Raw genomic sequence first — 23175 nt, forward strand, 5'->3', positions numbered from 1 at the left:
TTTCCTCTACTTTTTGCATTATTCATTTAAGAAGGCCTTCTTATCCCTCCTTTGTATTCTCTGGAACTCTGCATTCAGTTGGGTATACCTTTTGCTTTCTCCCTTGCCTTTTGCTTCTCTTTTTTACCTTAGCTATTTATAAAGCCTCCTAAGGAAACCACTTTGCTTGCACTTCTTTCTCTTTGGGATGGTTTTGGTCACTGCCTCCTGCACAGTGTTATGAACCATCATTCTTCAGGCACTCTTTCTACCAGATCTAATCACTTGAATGTATTTGTCACCTCCACTGTATAATCATAAGGGATTTGATTTAGGTCATTCTGAATTTCCTAGTGGTTTTCCCTACTTCAATTTAAATCTGAATTTTGCAATAAGGATCTCATGATCCAAGCCATTGTCAGCTCCCAGTCTTGTTTGGCTGACTGTGTAGAGCTTCTCCATCTTTGTCTTCAAAGAATATAATCAATCTGATTTCAGTATTGGCCATCTGGTGATGTCCATGTGTAGAATTTTTCTTGAGTTGTTGGAAAAGGGTGTTTGCTGTGACCAGTGTGTTCTCTTGGAAAACTCTGTTAGCCTTTGCCCTGCTTCATTTTGTACTCCAAGGCCAAACTTGCCTGTTACTCCAGGTATCTCTTGACTTCCTACTTTTGCATTCCAATCCCCTATGATGAAAAGAACATCTCTTTTTTTGGTGTTAATTCTAGAAGGTCTTGTGGGTCTTCATAGAACTGGTCAACTTCAGCTTCTTTGGCATTAGTAGTTAGGGCACAGACTTGGATTACTGTGACATCGAATGGTTTGCCTTGGAAATGAACAGAGATCATTCTGTTGCTTTTGAGATTGCACCCAAGTACTGCATTTCAGATTCTTTTGTTGACTTTGAGGGCTACTCCACTTCTTCTAAGGGATTCTTGCCCACAGTAGTAGATATAATGGTCATCTGAATTAAATTTTCCTATTCCTGTCATTTAGTGCACTGATTGTTAAAATGTCAGTGCTCATTCTTGCCATCTCCTGTTTGACCAATCTAGTTTACCTTGATTCATGGACCTAACATTCCAGGTACCTATGCAATATTTTTCTTTACTGCATCAGACTTTACTTTCACCACCAGACACATCCACAAGAGCATTGTTTCTGCTTGCACCCAGCCAGTTCATTCTTTCTGGAGCTATTAGTAATTGCCCTCCACTCTTCCCTTAGGAGCATTGGACACCTTCTGACCTGGGAGGCTCATCTTCCAGTGTCATATCTTTGTGCCTTTTCATACTGCTCATGGGGTTCTCATAGCAAAAATACTGGAGTGATTTTTCATTCCCTCCTCCAATGGACCACGTTTTGTCAGAACTCTTCATTATGACCTGTCTGTCTTGGGTGGCCCTGCACAGCATGGCTGATAGCTTCATTGACTTACACAAGTTCCTTCACCGTGACAAGTCTGCAATCCATAATGGGGATGTCTATTGTACATGATAAAATAATAGTCTTTATATCCAAATTAAATTTTACCATTTTCAAAGAGATTTTTATTGCATTATTTAACTTTCTTGAACATTTCATCTGCCAACACAAAAATCTTTAGAGGTTCTCTGCAACCTAAAAGTATTTCACATGACATTCAAAACTTTTTAAAATAAATCCCCAACTGACACTTGAGATTTAGTTTGGATGCTATCCACCTTAGAACAAAAGTAATATCATCTCTCTCTTTTCTGAGCTTCATAAGTACATTGTGTTCACACAGTCATATGGTGCCATCACATATTACATTATATTGGTTGTATATTTTCCTCTGCTGCTAAATTGCAATTTCCTAGAGGAATTTTTTATGCATAGTTGAATCATTTATAGTAGTTAGCAAAATTATATATTCGTACCAGTGATCAGTATATATCTAACCCATACTTTTTCTTCACATTTTTATTATCAAATTTAAAATATTTATATTAGAATCCATGACTTAAAATTTTGTAAAAATATCTCTGTTTGGTTTATGTGTATCACATGATCAAGATAAAAAGCTTGGGAACCAAACTCCCTAGGTTCAAAATGTTAGCTCTACAACTTACTGGCTTTGCGACCCTGGGCAATATGATTAAAATCTTTTTTATATCTCTCTCATATTTAATAAGGGGAGGATAATTAGTAGGTACTTCATAGGCTGTGAAGTGGATTACTTGAGTGAAGTTATGTGAAGCTCTTCAAACGGGGGCTGGCACAGGAAAGAACTCAGTAAATGTGAGTTATAACTCGTCTTCCAATTTCTATACATAAATATGACACCTCGTACAAAGCTGCCTAGGGGAAACCACTGCCTGGTGTTTTTATTGGGATGACAGAGTTCATGTTCAGGGGACAGATAAATGTTCTCTATCATGCGTAAACCTACAGAATCCTTCATTCATAACATAGATTTGCATCTCAAGCTCTTATTTTTGAGTCAAAGCCTGGGGACTTGTGTTATTACATGAATGGTACTTGATAGTAAAAGAATAGACATAAAAGATTAGCCAGCTCCTGATCACTTTACAGCCAACAATTTTGAAAAGGCACAATTATGTATTCACAGTAGCCATAGTTCAAATTAAACTCCTTAAAATTAAATTTATTCCCTTGAGAATGCTCATTCCTAAGAAATAACAGCTTTTTGGTTTTGTTTTTTAATGTTAGCATTTGTTAATGGAATCAGTCCATGGGGTCACAAAGAGTTGGACACGACTGAGTAACTGAACTGAACTGAATGGAATTAAAGATTTGACACAAACATTGTCTTCGTCCCCAGGGAACAGGTTAATAGATAAACCTATGAAAGTTAAAAGAAATTAACATCAAAAGATAAATGGCAATAAAATGATCACACTAATCCATCAGGATTATAAGTGGTTTTAGAAAATCTTGTCAAGATTCTCCTGGCAAAGACCAGTACTTCAGGGTTTGTCATTAGAAAACCATATTCTTTTTTATTTGGTAGCTGTTATGGAAGAGAAATTTTAAAAAAAAAGTTTTTTTGCATTATAAATCAAATAAACAAAACTCACATAATTGAATGCTTTACAGTAAATGTTCCCAGTTTAGATTTTTAGCTTGACTTTATGGAATAAATACCAATAAGTTATATGGGTGTGCTTCTTTCACAGAACTGTTGTTTGGAAAACTGATAAAATTCACTTTGCTTTTCCTTTTTGAGACCAGACTACTACGAAATGATCTGTTTTCATTAATATGTCCTTCAGCCAACCAGAAGGGGCATGATTTCAGCCGCCTACACTGAGGTTACACAGCCTCTAACTAAGGAGGGGTATGGTTAGACTGACCTCAAACTAAACAGAGCTATAACCAGGTTTTAAGAGAAAAAGGAAGTGGAATATGTTGTGCACCATTTCAGGCTAGAGCAAAATAAATAAAGAAAGAAATGGGATGGCCCAGCAAAGGGATTCCCAGACATTTTTGGCAATGCAACACCTTTTGATATTTGATTATGTGATAAGCTTTCTGCTGTCTCCACCAGTTACTTTCTTATGTCTTAGAAAAAATATGTTAAATTATACCTTTAAAATGATTTTGTTTTGAGAAATTATATGAATTTCTAATAGTTGTTATGCTGATTGAAAACTTTTCTGGTCATTGTAAAGCCACGGCCAGTAATCAATATTCAATAATCAGAGACATATTGCGAATATATGTTGTAGAGTTGAGGGTTTGACTTCACTGAGAAGTGAAATTGTATCACACTGTCTTTCTCTCTTTTCTCTCCTCTCCTCCCAATTCTAAATGTAAATACCAACTCTTTTCTTAATTGAAAAATCAGGTCACACAGTCATTAGAAACTACTCACGCAAGCACATGCAGGCATCCAGTGGTCTGCTGTGCTAAGCTGCTTCAGTCATGCCTGACTGTTTGGGATCCTATGGGCTGAGCCCGCCAGACTCCTCTGTCCATAGGATTCTCTAGGCAGGAATACTGGAGTGGGTTGCCATGCCCTCTTCTAGGTCATCTTCCCAACCCAGGGATCGAACCCATGTCTCTTATGTCTCCTGTACTGGCAGGTGGGTTCTTTAGCATTAGCATCACCTGGGAAGCCCCAGTGAAGTCTGGTTGAAGCTGTAGCCTTTTTAAGAGCTCAGGGTAATGCAGCATAGTGATTACAGTTAGTGGCTCAAAGTGTGTATCATCCCTTAAAAAAGAGAGATATGTTTATGACACATCCTTATTTCTTTTTAAAGATGAAACGACACCATCCCATACCTTCACACTATTGCCAAAAGAGGAAATAAAATTAATCTATTTTGATTCATACTGATACATATTTTTTGGCTACAAATACACTTTGGCCACCAGATGCAAAGACCTGACTCACTGGAAAAGTCCCTGATGCTGGGAAAGATTGAAGGTAAAATGAGAAAGGGGCAGTAGAAGATAGATAACTGGTTGGATGGCATCACCGACCCAACATAGCAACACAAAGTGAGGTAGGATAAATGCTGACTCAGCTAGCAGTATGTGATGCAATGGTTGAGATGAGCAGCAACAGATATGGATATGAATTTAAGCAAACTCCAGGAGATAGTGAAGGACAAGGAAGCCTGGTGTGCTGCAGTCCACGGGTTCCAAAGAGCTGGACACAGCTTACTGACTGAACAACAGCAATAACAACATATGATGCCTAAAATCTCATATTTGTGTGTAAGATTATTTTCAAAGCTACTATACTTGGGAAGGGAGAAAATAAACATAAGAAAAGAAGTAACACAAAGTGACATAGGATAAATGCTGACTCTGCTAGCAGCATGTGATGCAAGGGTTGAGGTGAGCAGCAACAGCTGGGTTGTAATATATACACGGATGTTAATGTACCTGTGTGTGTGCACGTGTGTGCATACAGTTGGCCCTTTGCATGCACACAACCAGGTATTCAACCAGCTGCTGACAGAAAACATTAAAAAAGAATTCCAGAAAGCTCCAGAAGGAAAAACTTGAATTTGCTGTGTGCCAGCAAGTATTTACATAGCATTTACAACTATGTGGTATTTATAACTACCTGAAAATCATTTACATATTATTAATGTCAGTTTTTAGAGATGATTTAAAGTGTATGGGAGAATGAGCATAGTTCATATGTAAATACTGCTCCATTTTATGTAAAGGACTTGAACATCCATCCATAGATTTTGCTATGAGCAGGGTGTTGGGGTATGTCCAGGAACCAATCCTCTGCAGACACCTAGGGATGGCTATAAGTAATATAATGCATACATTTTACATAAATACATCAAATATACAGTGTATTTTATGTCAATTCCAATTAACACAGTTTTATTAAATAGCTAAGTTGAATTTTGTATGTGCTTTAGAGGCACCAAGGGAAGGCATGGTGGGTTTGGGCTGTCATTAAACTCTATGTGCCAGATTCACTCCAAATCAGCACACCACCAGAGTTAAAACAAACGTGCTTTGTTATTGCTTGTAAGATGAATATAAGGTCACTTTCAGACAGGGCCAATAAAAGGGCTAAGTCCCTTGTTTAAAAATTCTGTAGCCTTGCCTGGACATTTTACCCACTCTAACCTAAAGTGCATGAAGATGAATAAGACACAATGTCTCTTCAATGAATTTGTTTCCAATTTCCCTGTCTGTACCAACATGGAAATTTATTCATTACTTAAAAAGAAAACACCATATTAGGAAACAATTTCTAAAGTAGACACTACTGTGGACATGTATGCAACTTCTGAGATGACAAGACATTTTGGGGGGGAAAGTAGCACGAAAATTCTTTCCAACATGTGTATATTATCTCAGAATTTCATTTGTGCATAAGCTCTATGAAGATGTTTAGCTTCATCTATATCATATTTTTGTTCTCAGAACCAACATGACCTTGAACTTAAGGTTACTTTAGAATAATTGCACTTTAGAGAGTGAAAGTGAAAGTTAATTACTCAGTTGTGTCCCACTCTGCAATCCCATGCACTATACATACCCAGCTCCTTTGTCCATGGAATTCTCCAGGCAAGAATGGAGTGGACTGCCATTTCCTCCTTCAGAGGATCCTCCCTACCCAGGGATTGAATCTGGCTCTCCTGCATTACAGGCAGATCCTTTACCACCTGAGCCACTGGGGAAGCCAATCACCTATAATTAGGTGAGACTAGCTCAACCGCTTGCATCCAATAAGGTACTGAAGTTGTCTGAATCAGTCTTTGACACTTCAATGTTCCTATATAAATCCACTCAGTAAAATGCTGTTTGCTTTTATCAATAATCAAATTGCCTATATCATCTCAGTTCAGTTCAGTTGCTCAGTCGCGTCAGACTCTTTGCAACCCCATGAATCGCAGCACACCAGGCCTCCCTGTCCATCACCAACTCACGGAGTTCACTCAAACTCACGTCCATTGAGTCGGTGATGCCATCCAGACATCTCATCCTCTGTCGTCCCCTTTTCCACCCGCCCCCAATCCCTCCCAGCATCAGAGTCTTTTCCAAAATGAGTCAACTCTTCGCATGAGGTGGCCAAAGTACTGGAGTTTCAGCTTTAGCATCATTCCTTCCAAAGAAATCCCAGGGTTGATCTCCTTCAGAATGGACTGGTTGGATCTCCTTGCAGTCCAAGGGACTCTCAAGAGTCTTCTCCAACACCACAGTTCAAAAGCATCAATTCTTTGGTGCTCAGCCTTCACAGTCCAACTCTCACATCCATACATGACCACTGGAAAAACCATAGCCTTGACTAGATGGACCCTTGTTGGCAAAGTAATGTCTCTGCTTTTGAATATGCTATCTAGGTTGGTCATAACTTTCCTTCCAAGGAGTAAGCATCTTTTAATTTCATGGCTGCAGTCACCATCTGCAGTGATTTCAGAGCCCCCCAAAATAAAGTCTGACACTGTTTCCCCATCTATTTGCCATAAAGTGATGGGATCAGATGCCATGATCTTCGTTTTCTGAATGTTGAGCTTTAAGCCAACTTTTTCACTCTCCACTTTCACTTTCATCAAGAGGCTTTTAAGTTCCTCTTCACTTTCTGCCATAAGGGTGGTGTCATCTGCATATCTGAGGTTATTGATATTTCTCCCAGCAATCTTGATTCCAGCTTGTGCTTCATCCAGCCCAGCATTTCTCATGATATACTCTGTATATAAGTTAAATAAGCAGGGTGACAGTATACAGCATTGACATACTCCTTTTCCTATTTGGAACTAGTCTGTTGTCATGTCCAGTTCTAACTGTTGCTTCCTGACCTGCATATAGGTTTCTCAAGAGGTAGGTCAGGTGGTCTGGTATTCCCATCTCTTTCAGAATTTTCCACAGTTTATTGTGATCCACACAGTCAAAGGCTTTGGCATAGTCAATAAAGCAGAAATAGATGTTTTTCTGGAACTCTCTTGCTTTTTCCATGATCCAGCAGATGTTGGCAATTTGATCTCTGGTTCCTCTGCCTTTTCTAAAACCAGCTTGAACATCTGGAAGTTCACGGTTCATATATTGCTGCAGGAGACCACCAATTATTAATAGTAATGAACCTTCAGGCCTCATGAGCTCTTAACTGTGTGCATATTCTATTCTATAGTAAATATGCGTTCAAAAATAGCACTGCTGGTCTGCCAAGAGTCAACTCAGAATGATCACTTGGGCCCTCATTCTGGTGTTCCTCAAAACCCATTTTAACTTAGCCCAGGGCAGGCAGAGCTGTCCCTCATTAACTCTTGCTCACTCCATCCCTAGAAAAACTGCTTAATTTGTATATTTAAGATAAACACTTGCAGTATTAGGGATCCCAGATGGAGTCTGTTATCTGACTTCAAAGACAGATTATTACATTTTTATTAATCCAAAATTCTTTGTACACCTGCTTAGCCTTCTATCTTAAATAATCTCTTTTGAAGGCAATTGGGCTGAATTCTTCCCTTAGATCTAAATAAAGGAAGCATAAACTACAATTCCCACTGAGAAGGATTTATATGGAGATGGCTCTTCACTCAGTCTTTTTTGGGGGATTATACCACAGAAATCTTCCAGGGTCAAATTTAAAACACATTTGTTTTAGAGTTTGCCAAGTCTGGTATTATTTTGCAATTTTAGTGCTATTTGATTTCTATATAAAAGTGTTTTTCTGTCTTCACTTTGCTCCTCAAAGCCCATTTACTTCTTTCTGTCTCTGATCTCTCTTTTCAGTAAAGAGTGTGGAAAAGGATGGGAAATTTGAAGTGGCTCTGCTTTTGTTTGAATCAAGTTATGGTTCTTTCTGTAAAAATCATTCAAAAGCTTCCTGCATCACTACCCATTTTATCCCATTGTAATGAGCATAGGCGTATATTGATGGAGCTACTAGAAGCATCCTGAGAAATGATTCGAAAAATACTTGGTGGTTGGAATCACGTTTCACTATCACTCTATATGGACTGAATGCAGTAGCTGAGCTTGCTGACCAAATTACCCTCCTTTGGACTTAGATCATTTCTTCTCCTCAGAGGACTGATAGCACTTTCATATTTTTTGTTTAATTTGGTTTATAGCATCTTTCTCTTAAGAGAACAGCAAATTGCTCTTAAGTGTAGAGAACACTTCCTATAGCTTTCCCTGACCTATATTGAAGTAGAACTATGTGATTTGTGCTCCTAAACACGTTCTGATCATAGCTGTGGGCTCCAGTATACCAGCTAGTCCAAACTGTCAACAGGGTATGTTTTGTTTCATATCAAACCTCAGAAATCCTTAGTCTTGGTCCAAGAGAATTTGCCTGGTGGAAGTCTATGAGAAAGCACTTTGCATAAAAGATGACTAATGACCTGGAATAAAGGCCACCCGATGGCTTTGTTTATTTGTAAAGTCTTCAGGAACTCACTTATACACCTGAACATTGTCATCAGAGTATGCTAAAAATTTTCTGAAGAACGTCATTCCCCAGTCATATTTGAAATTAAAAACTTTAGGAATTGACAGTAATTTTTGTTTTCATGATCACGATTGATACTGAGTGCTTGCAGAGGCCTTGCACTACAATGGAAATGCCGTGGACATTGTTACATTTGATAACTCTGTAAGGTGACTGTTATTGATCCTATCTGAACAGGTTTTCGGGGGAGCCTGGTGGGCTGCAGTCTATGGGGTCGCACATGACTGAAGCGACTTAGCAGCAGCAGGAGCAGCAGAACAGGTTTTAGAAACCTTATAGGAAGGTTTAGTAACTTGTTTGTTTTCACATGTTCCATCAAATTTACAAATATTCACAAAGAGTTCGAAAATTCTTAAAACTTTTCTTACCCATAAGATGGAGAAAATAATACCTCATACATTTTAAAGTCTTGTTCTTGTCAGTCAGGAAACAAGAACATAAAAACTGATACACAAAGGACTAGAGGCAACTATAAAAAGAAATAATTTTCTCCAATGGATTTACAGAAATTTACTTCAGCCTGCTGCTGCTGCTGCTAAGTAGCTTCAGTCATGTCTGACTCTGTGCGACCCCATAGACGGCAGCCCACCAGGCTCCCCCGTCCCTGGGATTCTCCAGGCAAGAACACTGGAGTGGGTTGCCATTTCCTTCTCCAGTGCACGAAAGTGAAAAGTGAAAGTGAAAATGAAGTCGCTCAGTTGTGTCTGACTCTTAGCGACCCCATGGACTGCAGCCTACCAGGCTCCTCCATCCATGGGATTCTCCAGGCCAGAGTACTGGAGTCGGGTGCCATTGCCTTCTCTGTTACTTCAGCATATCAGCCTCCAATTAAGCTACAGGTTTTTTAAAAAGATTATTGTTGTTGCAGGTACTCCAGTTTGTATATAATGTTTGCTGTTTATTCGCTAAGTCATGTATGACTCTTTGCAACCCCATGGACTGTAGCCCACCAGGGTCCTCTCTCTATGGGATTTCCTTTGTAGACAAAAGCAAGTTCCTCAACCCACATGGGTCTCAACGATATGAGAAAGTGACTGACTAGAGAATATGATTTAAAGTTTCTTCAGGTTTTCTAATTCTAAGTAATTATAGATGTTGATGTGGTCCATCAACAGCTAGATCATAATGGTGGGCAGCAGTCAGCATCGGGGTGAATCTGTTCAGCATAAAAGTAGCATAGGCGTACCAAAAGGCAAGTCCACAGGGGCCTGAAGACTCGTGGTACCTCTAAGGGATGGGGAAGAATGTATTTCAGTTTTACAGATCTATTTATACGTATAAGTAATAACATCTTTGAGAGAACACTTTAGAATTCTTATGAAGAATAAGTAAAGGACTGTTTGTGATCTTGAAGGCAATATTCAAGGAAAAATGTATATTGTTTTCAGATTTTAAGCAAAATCAATGTTTAACTATACCGTTGGCAAAGAGCAAATTGTGAACAACATGGTATGCAGCTGTGTGTGGAAAAACTAAAAATGGAATTGTAATTTGGTCTTAAATTAGAAACACATCTGAGTTTTGTTCACAATTTGAGTGATATTAATTTGTGTCTTTCACTTCTTAATTGTGTGTATATGTGTCAGAGAGAAGAGAAAAGGAGACGGGGGGCAGAAAGGAGGGGCAGAAAAAAAAAAAGAACAGAGGAAAGGGATTAAAGACAGGAGAAGGAGAGAGAGAAATACATGACAACTGAACATAGATGTCCCATTCATACATGAACTTCATTTTGCTTACAGTCAGGTTCTCTAAGATGCCAGGACCACTTTACTGAGAAAGAGCAAATCACTGAATGCCTTTCAAAATCCAATAAAAAGGGAGCATCTTTAAGAGAAACCTGACTTCTTGGTGGTGGTTGTGGCATTTTTAGTCTGGGCTGGGTCTTTGGGGTATGGCACATGGGCTTCTCCCATGACTTTTCCTGGCTGACTCTGAGGAAGCAAGTGGCCATTTAGGAAAAGTCCACATGACAAGAAATTGAGAGCAGCCCCCAGGGGACAATCAATAAGAAACATAGGTCCTCCGTTCAACAACCCATAAGGAACTGAATGCTGCCAATAACCATGTGAGGTTGATAGTGGATCCTTTCCCAGTTAAACCTCAGATGAGACCCCAACTCCAAGAGATACCTTGACTGCAACCTTATGAGACCCTAAAGAGAAGACTCAGTTAAGCCACTCACAGACTCCCGACTCACAGAAGCCATGAAATAATAAATCCATGATGTTATAAGCAACTAAATTTGTGGTAATATGGTTATGCAGCAATAAGTAACTAATGTACATATAAATGGGATTATAGCAGGCACATTCAAACATAACCATCTCCTGAGACTTCTCCAGTGGCCCAGTGGTTAGGACTCCATGCTTCCACTGCAGGGGACATGGGTTCAATCCCTGATCAGGGAACTAAGATCTTGCATGCCATCTGGTGCAGCAAAAACAAAACAAAACAAAACAAAAAAGTAACCATCTCAGTTTTTCCTGCAGTCTGACTACTTGACAATCTAGGCAGGATGTGCAAAGTAAAGGACTGAAAACTACATTTCAGACCATTTCCCAAATGTCTGTTTAGAATATAAAAGATTGTGGTTGAGGAGGAAAGACTTGGAGCCTGAAGAGAGGAATTCACTTGAGAGAGCTATTAACCTGCTCAGAGTGACAATTCCTGCTCCCCTGGAATACTGGACATCAGGGCTCACCCTCACCTCAAGCCTACTGACAGGAACTGCAAAGAAACCATTTGGAGAACTTGATACTAGTGCTGACAGAGCTAACAGGTGAGAGAGTTGAAGGGAACTGGGTGAAGTGTGCAGAGCCATTACTGGGAATTAGCTGTGGTCCATCATCAGAAAGCACTTCCTGGGTGGCTCAGTGGTAAAGAATCTACCTGCCAGTGCAGAAGACACAGATTTGGTCCTTGGTGTGAGAAGATCCCCTGGAGGAGGAAATGGCAACCCATTCCACTATTCTTGCCTCAGAGATCCCATGGACAGAGGAGTGGGCTATGGTCCATGGGGTCACGAAGAGTTGGACTTAATGTCTCAATGACAATAATCAACAAAAAACCAAAAGTGTGTCTTTCCTGTGAGCAAGATGTGGGCCACACAAGAGAGAGTTGGTAAAGAGCTGTTATAAATCCTGCTTAAAAGGACTATCTGGGGTGGTGAAGAGACTTCAACAGAGGGAGACTGAAGTGCACCAGCAGATGCCCAGGGAACTAGGCAGAAGCTGGAAACTAGCAGACAAAGATCTGCATCAGGCTAAGCCAAGTGAATTGCAGGAAGACAGGTCCAGCTATGGGAACCTCTCCAAAGAACCCACAAACTCTCCATTAGAAGTAGTCAGCTTTAAACATTTGCCAAGCCCAGAGAGTGCCAACTAGGAGAACTTAGTCACGTAAAGTCTTCCCTGATCCTTTATATAATTTTTGTTTCTTTTTTTCTTCCTTTACCACCACCCCTTTGATGCTGGAGGAGTCAGAAGCCATGGTTTACCAACTGTGGGAGCAAGGATAGAAACACAGGCAGGCAAATAGCCTTCCTTTTAGCATCAAACCTGAGCTACAGAGAGGAGATGCTTTAACTTTGAAATCTTTAATTATTACACTGACTAGATGTATTCAATACTTAACTGGGTCTTTTTAAAGCCAAAATGGTTGAAAGATGTTTTACTATCTAACAGCAGTAAACTGCAAGTTTGCCCTAGATTTTATCCAAAAGCACAAATTCTAGCACTATAATGAACAGTTTCGTAAGAGCAGTTGTGGGTAAGAAATGCTGCTAATGAGTGCATCCTATAGTTCTGCTCTTTCAATGTTTTTCTGCACTTTTCTCACTCAACTAAGCCTCATGGAGGTTCTTACAGGTCATCTCATATAACTCTAATGCATGCATTCATGATGGTATGAATGAATCATAAATCTATTTGACCTTTTAAGGGGCACATTCTTTTCCCTCATCTGGTATTATTGCTTGTTTTGCTCCTTTGAGCAGAAATTTTGATATTAAACATGCAAGAATTAACACACATAAATGTTTTAAAATAATTTTTGATGGGAAAGAATTTATATTAAATGATTGTATCAATAACACAGGAAAGTTTAGCATTTCCTGGAGTAACAAAAAGTGCACAAGTAAGAGGCAAACTGTCTTTAAAATGTTTTTAGAAGAATTACATTTGCTCGGTACATAAACCACTCCTTGGAAAGATGTTGTTAGACATTAGATAAACTCAAGGAATCAGTAAGGTTATATAAGTCCTTAGTGAATTACTGCTTCATGATAACAAGCAGTATGCCAATTGTCTAAAAAATTATCAACACAGCAAAATCTGATTTGTTCGTTTGAGTGGGGATAAATCTATATAAGAAAATTCCATACCTACACTTTTTGAGAATTGTTAATAATCTAAAATGGTATACATATCAAAATGAATAAGATATAGTATTGAATAGAATAGAATACAGATAGTTTTCTATTACTCCAGTTCAAAATCTCCTTAAATATTGTATGGAATTTAAAAAAATGCTTCAAAACAGTGAAAGAAAAGAAACAAAAAGCAATACATGAAAAGTAAAGACTGAGAAGTCTGTAAGATTTTGAAAGGAAGCATGGAATGAGGCTGCAGTTGAATGGAACTTTATGAAATACAAAAAGCTCTGTTTCAACAGAAGATGGTCAACATAAGGAATTTTCATCCCTCAGAGACAGTTTTGAAAATAATCTCAGAAACTTGTGTGAATTCAGACATAAAAAATATATAATTTAATTTCAAATCCAGAGGTGTTGTTATGCACAAATTATGTGCCAAAGATTTTGATATATTTTATTAATAGATAGTCAATCTTATGAAACCTGGACTTTACTTTCATATGACAAAATTTTTAAGATAACTAAAATGTTTGAGTACCTTGTCTGTTAACAGTAACACTTGCTGTTAAAACACTATTGTCACCGTCAGAATATATACTGAGATAGATGTGAGTCTTTCAATGATATAGTTATCATGTTATTTTATTAAACTAAGCAATGTTAATGTTCTTCTCATTATGATATGTTTTAAATGAAGCTTCATTTTTAAGGGAAAACCTTCCTTACTTTCTTCCTCCTCTAAACTTGAAAAGCAGTTTTTAATCTATACTACTTACTTAGCATTTCTTTCATTCATTCAACAGATATGTGGAGCAATATTCCAAACACCTTTTAACATTGCTGGTTATATTTTATGGCTATAAATCTACAGTAGTATCCAACCCTTAACTATTAATAAGTTGTGAGGTCTATCATTTCAAAGAAATATACATATATATTTATTATGCACATGTATTACAATTTAATGTATCTAATATCTACCTACATAGACCCTCTTTAAATATAGCATAGCATCTGGAATCAAACTATTGTTCAAATTCTGAGTCCACGATTGACCAGCTATGTGATTTTGGCCAAGTTATTTGATACGAGCCTAACTTTCAAGTCCTCCAAATTAGGATAATAAAGTACATAGTTCAGAGGTTATAATGAATAGTAACAGAGACAATGTGTGTCATGCTGTTTGGTACATAATTGACATATAAAATACATGCCATTTACTCATATTTAACTAGGAAGGTAGTAAAAGCATTTTAAATAATATAGTCCCTTCAGAATATGGAAATCAAGGCAGCCTCAAAAAATCCAGCAGTAGAAATTTTAGGAAAACAAGGGCTTTTGACAACTTACTGTCTCATTTGTGAAACTTTTAGAAATAAATTTTCTTTAGAGTCCATTCAAATCCTACCAGTTTGATTCTTTCACTAAAAGAGTACCCCAGTTTCTAATCATGAGAGGTAGCATCTGTCTGACATACAAAGTATGCAAGTCCTGTGATGATAAATTCATAATCCTTTAAATAGCTGCTTCCTTTGTGCACTCATGGCCTCTCTAAGGTGACAGAACACGGTTACATGAAGCGTAGAATGAAAGAATGAAATAGTGCCCCCAAAATAAGGCCATATTTATTACTGAAGGCAAAATATTGAATTACGGAAAAAGAAATAGGTAAGCTTCTCACAAACAAGCCAATGTTATTCATTTGGAATACATTTGCTCAGCAATGCTTTTATCATAGTGATTCAGGAAAAAGTCCCTGCCAAACATTTTCTCAAACACTTGCAAAGGGGAAAAAAAAACTCTGTGGAAGGCAGATGTTGGCTAGCGGCTATTCTCCTTTTTCCCTTCACATCCAGCCATAAATCATATATATCACCTTTAACATTACAGTGTTTAAACCTGAAGAAAGGATTGTAATTTCTTAAATTTATTGGCTGTAGGAAGGTGTTTCTTTTTTCATAATAAAATGCATTTGAATTATTTGTGTAAAATAAATCCTAATTTCCTCACAGATAGTAAAGGACAATAACAGTGTTATCTGAATTTTGTTTCAACTACTATGCTCAGCTTAATTGCAATAAATTCCATCATCCTTTCCAATTTGATTGTGTTTCTATCAAATATTTTTGAATCCCAATCTGTGCCTTGGAGGAAAACCTTGCTTATTGGCCTCGATATAATTATCAGCATCCATCCATGAAGCACAGCATGCATTGTACAAATATTTGGACTGATCATCTACTGTACCAGAAACTTTAAAATTTGTCTTGCTTCACACCTGATTTGTCTTCTAAAAATATCAACAGACACTGTTAACTTGAAAACAGAAGAAAAGAAATAAATAATTAGATGAGGGTGAGTGAAAGGTAGTGGTACTTGGTGTTCAGAAGGTAATTTTGGATCATCATTATTTACAAGAAAAAAGAAAGGGTCAGAGGCAATGGAAATGTCATGATTAGACTTTCAAAGAAATAAAGAACCAGAAATAAATAAGCAGAAAGACCCTATAAGGATTTAATCATTTCTCTCATCTGGACCTTTCTTAGATTCCTTTCTTGAAAGCTTATTAAAGGTAAAAGAAGTAATTTCAATGAGAATCAAAGAAATGATTCTTGTTAGTTTAACCTTTCAATTGTCGGCCTATGAAAAGAGACCCAGATTAGAAGACCTTGAAGGAGTTATTTCACCTTTTATGCTTTCCGCTTTCTCAACTAGTGTTTTGACTAGAAAGTTGCCACTGTCTAGATCATTTCCAATTTCTAGGATTTACATATGCATGGTTGATTTGGCTATCAAGTGAATTTAGTCATCCAAACAAGAGGTTAAATTAGCTATAGTAATTTCTAAATCAGTAAAGCAACTATTTGGGTTTGGCTTTTTTTTTTTTTTTTTAACTAACTGAGCTTGTCTATTAGTTGAAGAAATCACACATATAAAGAAGTAGAAAATGATGCAGCCTTAGAGACTTGAGTTTAAAAAAATTCCCAAAAGAACCAAGCTAAAATAAATAATAGGGGTGCATGATTATGGAGTGATGCTTAGAATGTGAAATTCAACATTGAAGATATCAGTGTTTATGAGGAAGAGAATCTATTAAAAAAGCAAGAGAATATAAATGACCACAAAACCTCATTTTTTTTTTTAACAAAATAAATTTCAAATAGTGTTAGCCAAAAATATATCTCTGGGAGTAAGAGGGGATAAACTAGGAGAATTCAGTACAAAGAATTAGAACATGGTTATAAGCTCAAAAAGTATTTGTTGAATGGATAAATAATAAATTTACCTGCTATTAAGATGACAAAATAGGGCTTTTGTTCTTTCAGAATACCCCCATCCAAGTCAGAGTCTTTGAGGCTATCATGAATGCTTCCTTATCCTGAACTGTTGATACTCTCATGACCTAACAGCAAACAGCTAATCTATTAATTTAAAAATGCATCCACCCACTGCTTTTTCTCTTACAGTGAAGAATGCTCTGATGAGGCTTTACAACTTTGCTCTCAGCCTCAGGTTGCCTATCTTCTATGCCATGAGGATGTGTTTATGTACCTTCAATCCCAAAACCCACCTAGAAAAATTGAACAAGTAGAAATGGTTGACTTAAAATTGTTTTACTGATTTTTCTCTAATTCATAATAGAATGAGGTTAGATTGAATTGTGGCTTATCCATCAACACACATTTATTACCCACCCACTTAACATATATGACAGGCACTTGCCAATTGCCTGGTGGTTCAGAGGGTAAAGAATTCACCTGAAATGCAGGAGACCCATAGTCGATCCCCTGGAGGAAGGAATGAATACCCACTCGACTATTCTTGCCTGGGAAGTCCTATGGGCAGAGGAGCCTGACAGGCTACAGTCTATGGGGTCACAAAGACATGGAACACAACACACACACACACACATTATTCTCTGAGATGAGAGGAAGATAAGACCTCTGTGGGCTAGAAAGAGCTGCTAATGTTTCTTGGAAAACAGTCCTGATTTAGACTTTGAAGAATTATCAGACTAGCTCTCAGGGAATGATTTACATAAACAGATTTTATATAAATTTGAATTTATATAAAGAGATTGACATTATTAAATATTTTAGAGTAGAACCAACCTAGATAGCATATTGAAAAGCAGAGACATTACTTTGCCAACAAAGGTCCGTCTAGTCAAGGCTATGGTTTTTCCAGTGGTCATGTATGGATGTGAGAGTTGGACTGTGAAGAAAGCTGAGCACTGAAGAATTGATGACTTTTGAACTGTGGTGTTGGAGAAGACTCCTGAGAGCCCCTTGGACTGCAAGGAGATCCAACCAGTCCATTCTAAAGGAGATCAGTCCTGGGTGTTCTTTGGAGGGAATGATGCTAAAGCTGAAGCTCCAGTACTTTGGCCACCTCATGCAAAGAGTTGACTCATTGGAAAAGACTCTGATGCTGGGAGGGATTGGGGGCAGGAGGAAAAGGGGACAACAGAGGATGAGATGGCTGGATGGCATCACTGACTCGATGGATGTGAGTTTGAGTGAACTCCGGGAGTTGGTGATGGACAGGGAGGCCTGGCGTGCTGCGATTCATGGGGTCGCAAAGAGTCGGACACAACTGAGCAACTGAACTCAACTAAATATTGATTATAAGATCAGAATAGTGGCGTACTGTGGAGGAGGTATGTAGAATTTTAGAGGATTGTTGTGAAAAACCAACTAGAGTTAGAATCAAATAGAGTGATTCCATCCTTAATAATCCTATTATTAAATTTTCAATCTGATTCATTTTTAAAGCACATGAAAGAAGAAAAATCAGGAATGGAAAAATTGGCAGATAAATAATGTAGAATTACTCTAGCAGGAAAAAAGTGTTTAAAAAATGATCATGTTGAAAATTCTCAGATTGTCTTTGGTCTTTGAAAAATACTCTTAAAGTAAAACTTGACTTAAATTTAGACTACAAAATTATCTATGACACATCCCAATCCAGGATGGGTGGCAACATGTGACTTCCTGACTCAACTTATTCTAAGCTGCACTTCACAAAGTTGTAACTTTACTAGTAAATGAAAAATTTATTATGCTCAGGCCTTAAAATTAACTTAAATACTAAGTGAAAATCCACTATTTCTCAATAATGTGAGTTAATTATTTTAAGAATAAATTGTTCTATGGATTTTACATCATGATTATAACATGTCTTCTTAGAGCTCCTTTAATATAGTTTAAGTAATCTTTAAGCTCCTATATATTTTAAGTAATCTTTTTTTCTTAGTCTTAAAAGGTTGTTTTAGCCTTTGTCTCTGATTTACTTTTTGCCTTTTCCTTCCTGAAATATTGGTCTTTTTTGGTTGTTGTTGTTTATCTTTTTTAAACTACACGAAAGCCACTAATGGGTGGAGACACTTGGAAACATCTTTTTGCCATCAGTCTTAATATAATGTAAAGACTGGTGATAAAATATTTAAATTTATTTCTCCATAGTAAAGGGACATCAGATAGTCAGGTACATATAAATGATTATCATTTATTTTGTATTCTCATAGTTCCTTTAAAAAATAAACGTGTAGTTTTAAGAAAAGATAGCACTGTATTATAGAATTTTGTTACACATATGGATGTAAAATATTTGACAATAGAATAAAAGAAGAGGCTAATGATTGGAATTTTATTTGAATACATACAGAATGAACTTTCATCAGACAAGACAAATAAGTATGCATACTAAAATTTCTAAACCAACTACTAAATAATAACAAGTGATTAACTAAAACAAAAAGGCAGAAAAGGAGAAATATAAATTTAAAACAAACAAAAAAAACACTTGGGACAACTAGAAAACAGACAGCAAGATGGTAGACTTAATCCAACCAAATCAATAACAACATTAAATATCAATGATATAAACTATTTAACTAAAGATTATCAACCAGAATAAGAAAGTAAAACACATCTCTAAGGTATAAGCAAGAAACCCATTTCAACATAACACAGACATATTTGTTAGGGGAAGCACACTGATTGAAACCGCCCACCCTGGCCGGGCACCATAGTAACTATTTGCATGAGTTGTTTTAGGATAGGAGGTCCTAGTAAGGAACAGGGAACTAATAAGCTTCCGCCAACCAGAAGAGTTTGGGAAAGGTCAAAAGGAGACACCCATCTGTCCCACCACCTCCCAGAATCCTTCTCGCTGGCATCCATCTTAGTTGAACAAGCTGTGCACCACCAGGAAGGGCTCTGAGTCAGAATGATTGGCTAAGGACAACCCGGAAACTAATCCCATCACCATAAAACCCGAGACTGCAGGCCATGTGACAGAGCAGTTCTCCTGGGTTCCCTTACCCTACTGCTCTCCACCCGGGTGCCCTTTCCCAATAAAATCTCTTGCTTTGTCAGTACATGTGTCTCCTTGGACAATTCATTTCCAAATGTTAGACAAGAGCCCAGTTTCGGGCCCTGGAAGGGGTCCCCCTTCCTGCAACATATTGAGAGTAAAAGAATAAGAAAAAGATATATACAAACTGTTACAAAAATTAGAGGAGGAAACATTATTCTTTACCTTGTTTCATGATGCCAGCATAACCTTGATACTAAACCTAAAAAAGATATTATGCCAAAAACAAAGAAAATTAAGTGTCAATATCTGTCATTAATATAGTCACAAAAATGACACAAAATGTTAGCACACTGAATTTAGCACTGTACAGAAAGGATACTACACATGGTCATGTTGAATTGCTCCCAGTAATACAAAATTTGTTTAACATTTAAAATTCAAGCAATATAAAAATTCACCACATTAATAGAATATGATCAACTCAACAGATAAAGGGAAAATATTAGGGGGAGAGTTTGAAATGTTTGCTGTCAAATATTGACTTCATTATTTTCAATATCAGAAATATTGCTATTTATATTCTCCTGAACATGGGGTAGATACACAATCAAAGCTGATGTCTGAGCAAGATGTAATTATAATATAGACCAGCTTTTAAAATTAAAGATTTAAAATAGGAATGTTCCTTTCACAATTATTACCAAAAGTTTTTATCACTAGAAATCTTTCTAATATTTTACAAATAGTAATATGCTTGAAAGGGAGCTGAATATTTGGCCAAAGTAGGCACTCAATGAGTGTATGTTGACTAATAAGTGTTTAAGTAAATGAATTCAATAAACTAACAATAGTGAAAGAGCCAGAAGACTCAGTTCTATTCAAAATCACATCATTTCTTTGAGATTTTATATTTTCATATATGAAGTAAGAATGATAACACTTGCCTTACCTATCTCACAAGGTTACTATAAATATCAGAAGAACTAGATGGAAAAGCAATTTAAGACATGTGTAAATGTAAACTACTCCTTTTGAAGTGAATAGGAAAAAGCCACATTTCTGACTACTTACAATGAGTCAACAGTAACTTCATTTAGTTGAAACCTTAAGAGGTTTAGAGGAAACTGGTGCTCGTAAAAAGCACTCACTTTGTAGAACTGAATGACTACACCTCAGGAATGTGAGCTTCACACAGACTTTTGTTATCAGCCAGACAAAGAGGTGACAATAGTTCCCTTATTTCTTAGATTTATTGCACTAACTTAAGCACAGCTGTTTTTTGCACCCAGAGACGGAAAGGATTCTTCAAGAAATGTGTTTTAATGGTGGAATGATCTTTAGGGTTTTCAACCAACCAAGCAAAAAACCCAATTGTTTTTTGTGAAAGAAAACCAAAGAAAATAACTCCTCTTTATCCTTACTTTGGGTTGAGCTCTTTGGAAGCAAGTCACCACATTTTGTCTCAAGTCTGATCATGTCACACACTTAGCTTCCCAGAATGGGAAAAGCTAAGGTTTGCATTCTAAATGTCCACATTTGCTTTCCTTTATATGACCATTGATCCCTGACCTAGACCATAATCTGGTAGTAAAGGGGTTAGAAATTAGCCTTGTTCATAATATAGGTTGATACTAGAGTAGTAACTGATACAAGTATATTTATTTCAACTTTTCTGAATATTGAAGCTTCCTAAAGAAAAACTTTTTGATATGTTACTTTAATTTACTAAATTATCCTAGAACAAACATAATGTTAATGTTACTAAACTATCTAGAAAAAGTATCTGCAAATAAAAAAGACTCAGATTTTCCACAGAGGTGTTTGTATTTCTTCATTTGGTAGAAGAAACTCATTTCAAAGCCTGCCTAGACAGTTCTGTATTAACCAGGATTACTATAAACCTCTGTGTTCCCCACTGATTCAACACTGAGCAGATTGGTGTGTACTTATTTATTAAATGAATGGATGAATGAGTATTTTTTAAATTGAAAGCAAATATTTTAAAGTGTTTTTTTTTTTCTTCCTTTCAGGTTGCATTTAGTCTGGAGTAAGTCTAACACTGATTGCTAATTTTGTTGACAAAATTCAACACACATTCATGGCAAACTCACAGAGAAATAGGAATAGAGGAGGACTTCTTCAGCTTGACAAAGGTCTTCTACAAAAACCTAGAGCCAATATTATACTTAATGGTGAGAGAGTGAATGCTTTCACCCAAAGACGGGAAAGCAAGGCTTCTGTTCTCATCACCCTGAATCAACATACGATACTAACAGCTGTAGCCAGTGCAGGGCACAAAGAAGAAATAAAAGGCACAAAGATTAAGAAGGAAGAAGTTTTAAATAAATAGGGAAAGATACTGTGTTCTTGGATTAGAAGACTCAACATAATAAAGATGCCAATTATTCTTAAATTGATATTTAAGTTTAATAAAATTTTTATAAAATTCCCAGCAGGATATTTTTGTAGCTATACTGTTTAGAATAGGCAAGATTATTCCAAAATTTATTTGGAAAGCAAAGGAACTAGGATTGTTAACTGGATAAATTTCCAGAAAATTATACTGAGAAAAAAATTAAATCAAATATAAAAATACCTGAAATATATTTGAAAAAAAAAACGGAAAACTTCATTGTAAAATATAAAAGATATATCTAAGTAAAGAGGTATGTTTTGTTCCTGGAATGCAAAATTTAATGTAGTTAATATGTACTTCTTCAACAAATTGATCTAAATATACTAAATAATTCCAGTAGGAATTTTAATATTTTTTTAGAAATTTGACCAAATATTTCTAAAAGAATCTTCTGCTCATTATTAGAACTCACTTATTCACTTATTAATTAACTAAAATATTTATTGGGTTTCCCAGATGGCTCACATAGTAAAGAATCCACTTCCCTATACAGGAGACATGGACCCAGCCCTGGGTTGGAAGGATCCCCTGGAGGAGGAAATGGCAACTTACTCCAGTAATCTTGCCTGAAAACTCCCATAGACAGTGGAGCCTGGCAGGCTACAGTCCATGGGGTCACAACTGAATGACTGAGCACACAAAATATTTATTAAGCCTCTACCATATGCCAAGAATGAAGCTAAGCAAAGAGATTACTAGTAAAAACTACAAAATGTCTATTTTGATCCCATTTTTATAAAATGTGTATTCATATACAATGGAAGTAGGTGTACTTAATTGTTAGGAGTAATAATCTCAGGGTGCTAGGAATTTTGGTGGTAATTTCCTCAGTTTCACTTATCTTTATTTTCATTTTATAAACTGAAAAATTACCTGTGTAATTTTTCTTAGGGAAAATAATTGCTTAGGAAAGTAAAGATTCACTATTTTTTATGTGACTGAGATAATTTATTTCAGGAATGCTAGAGATAAGAAGGATACAGAAAACAAACTGGTAAAATTTCATTTATATATTTGCATTGTCCTTGAGTTTTAATACAAAACATTTGTATCTTAATTTTTTTTTATCTCTTGCTATAAAGATATTCTTGAAAACGGAAACAGATACTCATGCTCACAAACATAACAAATATTTGGATTAAGCATTAGTTTTCTTCATTCCCAGAC

General features: G+C 36.7%; 1 long non-coding RNA gene across 3 annotated transcripts in view; it reads right to left on the reverse strand.

The window, feature by feature from the left end:
* The window catches only part of LOC138989207 (uncharacterized), a 161837-nt gene that overhangs the window by 94377 nt on the left and 44285 nt on the right, over nt 1–23175 (reverse strand). The window contains exon 2 of one of the 3 annotated variants that reach the window (XR_011465459.1): nt 19815–19851. The exons of the other annotated variants lie outside the window; for them this stretch is intronic. This is a non-coding gene — a long non-coding RNA (uncharacterized lncRNA). The remainder of the gene's footprint in view (nt 1–19814; nt 19852–23175) is intronic. 3 annotated transcript variants of the gene reach the window in all.

Source organism: Bos mutus, chromosome 9, assembly GCF_027580195.1.
Source record: "Bos mutus isolate GX-2022 chromosome 9, NWIPB_WYAK_1.1, whole genome shotgun sequence".
Classification (NCBI taxonomy): Eukaryota; Metazoa; Chordata; class Mammalia; order Artiodactyla; family Bovidae; genus Bos; species Bos mutus.